The sequence below is a fragment of the Amblyomma mixtum genome, chromosome 2, assembly GCF_055824585.1.
Source record: "Amblyomma mixtum isolate Tamu chromosome 2, ASM5582458v1, whole genome shotgun sequence".
Taxonomy (NCBI): Eukaryota; Metazoa; Arthropoda; class Arachnida; order Ixodida; family Ixodidae; genus Amblyomma; species Amblyomma mixtum.
In genome coordinates, this window is record NC_143013.1 from 73074147 (window position 1) to 73080146 (window position 6000).

The following is a 6000-nucleotide window of genomic DNA, read 5'->3' on the forward strand; positions in this document are numbered from 1 at the left end:
CAGAGAGCTGTCTTCCAGAAGCAACATCCATCAACCGCTTCCCACCGCACATCACCCCTAGGCCGAGCAAACCATTGCCATATCGACGCACTTCCATCCACCTTGATTCTACAAGGAAATTCGGTCGTATGTGTGTAGCCTCGCCTCAGAGTAAAAACATCAAATTAATCACCGAGGGTAAATCCAACTACATCTGCAGGATTGTCACATAAGATGTCTGATCATCCTTTAATTTTTTCTTCCTCTATCCCAAAGGCCAACGTAGCGAGCCACTCTAGAGTAACCTTCCCAATTTCTATAGCCTGGCTTTTCTTGTGCAAGTTTTTTGCCGTCATCTCTAAAGTACTGCGCTGTCACAGGGCTTTTGGCCATAATTTCTCTTACCACAATTCCTTGGCTGATTCAGCGTGGCCTCACTATCTGACTGCAAATCAGACTAATTCACTCGCTGAAGTAACTAGCCTAGTTCCGCTGCTCAGATTGCAGAGCGCCATTTCTTGAGCGCACGTGTCTGCCATATCTTTCTACTTTTTTATTCTCCTGCCTTCTGTGTCCTCTTATGCGTAATGTAGAAAACTGTCACCGTATTCTATAAAGATCCATTATCCATTTTCCATTTTGTATTCATTCGAATTCGTCTGGTATTGGTAACTAAGCACCATCCGTAGGAAGCCACCGGGCAGTTGGTTGATTTGTGACCGGATAACACCACCGGCTGCAGTATTGCACCTAGTCATAGCCGGTGCACGCTTAGAGTGGCGAACCTGCTACCTTGCGATTTCTGTGGCTAGACGCCTGCAATTTCCCTCTGATTGATGCTGCCTTCACGGTGACGTTGCATGAAATGAAATGGGTAGTGGATGCCTAATAAAACTGCCCCTGGACTCTGTTCAGGTTTTTTTTTTATTTTAATGATCATTGCTCCCCCCCCCATCTCATTAACCGTTCTCCTTACTTTCAATACATACCGTTTTATGTGTAGCAACACGATGGTGCAGGGCCAGAGGTCAGCACTCTATTGAACTGAATTTCAAGTGCAAATAGTGTAGGAGAGACGGATAGGTTTTCTGTGTTGCCTTGTCGCCACGCTATTCAATTTTCAATTTAACTCGAATTTCTTTTACAGAAAATACAAACACTTTTTGGACCCATAGCCAGCGGCTAGTTCGGGTGGCAACGATTCCAGGGACCGTATTCTATAAGCATCATTTTCCATTGTCCATTTCGCATCCAGCTGTCAGTGGTAACTCGATATTCCCTGCGGTTTTCTAGCGGCCGGGGCAAGCGATCTGGCTATTGGGTTGCCGGCGACGGGACCTGACCATTGGCTGCACATCGCAGACAATGGCTGACAGTGGTCCGGTCCAGTCGCCTGCAGTTGACATAGATCTGTGATGAACCTCATCATTGGCTGTATATTGTATCCACTATCCACTATTGTATCCACTATTGTTACCACTATCAGTGGTAAGGTCCTGGCCCAATCCATCCAATGGACGGATTGCTGGCCAGAGCCGACTTAAATCTGCGAGTATATCTGAGTGACCACTGACAGACCGAATGGACGCGAAATGCACAGCGGAGAAAGGACAGCTTATAGAATACGGCCCGAGATTGCCGCATGCAATCTGCAGTCATTGCTGTAAGTTTCAGAAACACTGACGGCAATTATGACTGATAATGATGATGACGATGAAAGACTTTTCTTGGTACAGGAGGTACGACTGGACTGACTCTTAAGGGGCCGGCCCTCACAAACACTAGGTGGGGTTCCAGTGGCGTCGGCCGCTTCCCGGGCGCGCTCAACCAGGGCCTTTTGGGCCTGTAGTTCAGAGCAGCCAAGCAGGGTCGCCTCCCAGTCCTCCCGGGTGGGGTTCTGGTAAGAGGGGGGATAGTAGGGTTCGAGGGTCAATCCCACATCATGTGGTAGATGTCCGAAGACTTCTCCGCACAGTGCGGAGAGCTGCCCGAGAAAGTATGATCGAAGAGTTTCAGAGCTGCCGGGCACTGCAAAGCATTAGTATACAGGCGAAGCAGAAGCCGCTCCTCTGCCTTTGAGAGACCTTTACACGGGCGGGGATGAAGACCGTGGCCAGATTGGTAGAATAAAACAATGTCTTTGAAGGCTGCGCTGGAATAGAATGGCAATTCTCATTGCCAAGAGGAAGCGACGGCACTAGTTTGGGAAAATTAGCACCGTTTCACAATGACCACACAGAGTTAATCAAAAGTAATGGAATGATAGAAGCTGGAAAGATTTAATCTTCGTAACTCTGCCCTCTAAGCAAGTGGCTGTCAGTATGGGAAATGCTAGGTGTTACGACGTAGCGGGAGCCTTCAAGGAGCTCGGCCCACGCCACGCGCCTTCTCCATGGCCGCGCTGTATCGCGCCGACTCTGCACTAGCCCAGTTATCGGCGGACGCAACGTACGCAGCGGCTCCCATTCAGCACGGCGCCTACGCTACTGGGCCGAGAAGGCGGCGTCAACAGTAAATACGGACGTCGCGTTTTTTATCGCGGAAGTTTACGCTCGCCAAGTGAGGCCCTTCCTTTTCCTCTTCTTTAATGCAGCAGGAACCTCTGGCGCGACCTGCAGGCGCCAGTGTTTGTGCAAGTGTTCGTGTGGACATAGACGGAGACAGAGTGTCGCCTTTCTGCTGTTGAGCTAGGCAGGGCAGCTGAAGAAAAGGACCGTGAAGAGACACTGCATGCTTTTAATGAACTGTGTGACGACCCCACATACTGCGCGGGTCGACATGGGATGGACAGGCAAAAAGACACCGTTGAGTTGGAACACAAGATATATATTAAAGGATTACATACTATCGTGTACACGATGAAGAAACATGGGGTGGCCAAGCGTACATGCTGCTGCGTTGGCGCCGGAGTCTCCGTCAGAAGGAACGGAGGGGCTGCGGAGTTGACCTTGTTCTTTCACTGAGGCTCAGTTTCTCCCCCGAGGGCTTGGTCGCTTGGGGCCCCGGACGATCAACCGCCAGAAGTCGTCTCGGGCCTTGGTCAACACCAAACCAACTGGCTTTTCTCCTTTCTTTTCCGCACGTTCAGGCGAACCTTCTTTCCAGGCAGGAGAGTCTTCCTCTCTCTCCTCAGCGCCGACGACTGCAGCATTCCCCGTGTTCCTCTGCATTTTCCCCTCGGCGCTGGCCTTGTCTTCTCCAGATGGCGCCATTATCACTCTTACGGGGTGTGTTTGACCAGTTGAATGCTTATTGGCGGAGGAACAAAGATGACGGCCAGGCTGTCACCCTTCAGGCCCATAATGAGCCTTGGCCCCCAACACCCGACAGTCTCTTGTTCAAGCGCCTCCCGAGTGCCACAAGGGTAAGATGTCGCCGGAGATTGCGACCCTTCGGATGCGCGCAGCGCACTGTCACAACTCTGACAACGTTTCTAGTACTGACCTCCATCAGCTGGTCGAGGTGTGCATATGGAGCCGTGATGTCAACTTCATTACTACCTCTCGAAAAAGCTAAAGAAATAAAAAGAAAGGGGACCTTCGATACAAGTACAATGAACAAGCAAGAGGTAATATGAAGTTTGCAGCGATACCTGTATGAGGTATTTTTATTTGCGTATGAATTGTGTTATCGTTTTAAGACAACTTTTGCGAAAAGTCATGCGTTCACCTGTGGTTTATGGACTATGCTGCTCAAGGGTACCTGACCCATAAGGCGCAGTGGGTCGAGGAGTCGTGAGTGATCACAGTGTGAACGCCGCCGCGGTGGCTCAGTGGCTATGGTGCTCGGCTGCTGACCCAAAAGACGCGGGTTCGATCCCGGCCTCGGCGGCTGGAATTTCTTTGGAGGAGAAATTCTAGAGGGCCGTGTACTGTGCGATGTCAGTGCACGTTAAAGATCCCCAGGTGGTCGAAATTTCCGGAGCCCTCCACTACGGCGTCTCTCATAGCCTTGGTCGCTTTGGGACGTTAAACCCCATAAACCAAACCAAACCTGATCACAGTGTGCCACTTGTAGCCATGTTGATCACGCGGACTTGGTAGTGGATGCAGTGGCTGGTCTGCCGTCATGTGGCACTGTAATCACTGTGAGCCACAGGAAGGGCGGGAACATTGCGTGTTTTTCGTCCTTTTGAGATTCCTTGTTGACAAGGACTGAGCTTGCGTATGGACGTTTAGGGTCCTTTCCCTAGAGGTGACCCGGATGACGCGGTGGTCTTGCCGACGCTTGCAAAAAAGAAGTGAACTGGCCACCTTATTTCATCTTTAGCTTGGTGTGAGCCCTCTTAACCGCAGAGACTTGGCATGCGTGAATTGAGCGCCGGCAATGCATTGCCCGCTGTAGGGTCTTCAAGTTCTAAATTCACCGTACTGTAGCGCATAATATACGCCAAAAGCAAACCATTTGTACATAAACCATGAAGCGGTTCTGGAAGCATTTATTGACCTTGTGTGATGGAAAGTAAAGTCCGGAAGCTCATAAAAGCGGTGGCCAGTAAAACACCAACTAAGCGAACACAATTCTTTTTTTCCCAAAAAATGGGGAATGGCATAGGTCTCAGCCGTAATAAGACAGCAGATGTTTTCACTTCCCACAATTAGGATAGCTTTGGAACCTAAATCAGAGTGTGCGGGTATAACTGAAACCTCGTCGTATAAAATCGCGTGATAATGGCGTGGAAGAACAATTCTTAGGGCGAAAGAAACGCGGAATTCTTTGCAAGCAGCAGCGAAATGGACAAGCCATGGTCTTCTAAAAGCAAGATGGCCAGGCTATGCTCACTTTGTCAAAAACTTATTCATATTTTGTAGAGCTCCCACTCAGCCAGGTCGCCTGCTTAAATAATCCGAAAATTTCAAGCCAGCGTTCAGCTGTAGTTTTTCTATGAAAGACAAATAAATGAAGGTGTATTATCCGTGAAAATGGGTGACGATTTCAGTAATACACAACTATGGCGGAGTCAGCAGATATGTGAGCATGCGAAATGCTGGAAGGTGCAGCTCAACTTCAGTAAATTTTGTCAAGAGTGAAGAAGAACCTACTTCACCGCAAAAAAAAAAAAACAATAAATGCCACGCACGAAAATTATAGATTTCAAATTTCCTACTAAATTGATTGATTGATTGATTGATTGATTGATTTGATTTACTTCCATTTAGAGACAATGGCGGTAACTGAGGCAAAAGCTGCATAAAGCAGCTTTAAAGAAAATGAAAACACCCCACCTATAGCCATAAAAGATTTTTTATAGAAACAGAATACGAGATTGTTTAAGCGACAGCCAGCTTGCAGATTGTAAAGCTTCCTCTAACAGAGCTTACGCGTTGGTTCAAAGAAGGTGAGTCTGGCAGTCGACTTATTGCGAAATTAGTAGCTGAGGCCACGCAAAAAAAAAAAAAAAAAACGAGAAGAAAAGACGCTTCTGGATTGGGAAACATGAAATGCTACCCCTTTCGCCTCTACTAGTGGTTTAGCACATTCACTGGTCGGAGTCGGCGTTTAAGTTTATGCACACGTAATCAAGAGTGGCCGTGCTTGCGCAAGGCCATTTCCTGACTTGCAAATTTTACGACGCGAGCGCGGTAGTTGTATACAACAAACCGGGAAGTGTGCTTCGCGAGTGATTTTAGTTTTTGTGAATGACGCAACCTATTACTATCTCTCCGCGCTCGTGAGGCAACGGCAGTAGAGGGCGAAGCATGCGGAAGTCGCGAACGAGATTGCGAACTCGGCTTTCCGAGAAACGCTCGGCTGTCCTGCGTCACTTCGAGCTGGAGCTGGACATGAAAACACTCGACGCCGTCGTCGAGCTCGTGTCGCGTCTGGACGTGGGAAACATTCTGGGTCGAGTGTCCGGAAATACAAACAGCCTCGTCTGGCTCCGATAAGCGTCGCCGAGATGACAACTGCATGTTGGTACGAACAGGCATTGCCTGTTCGTGGGGGGCTCTTGTTGTGTAAGGCATGAATGGCATCAGAGGGGAGCCTGTGTTATCGCAGCGCTTATAAGAGAGAAATAGA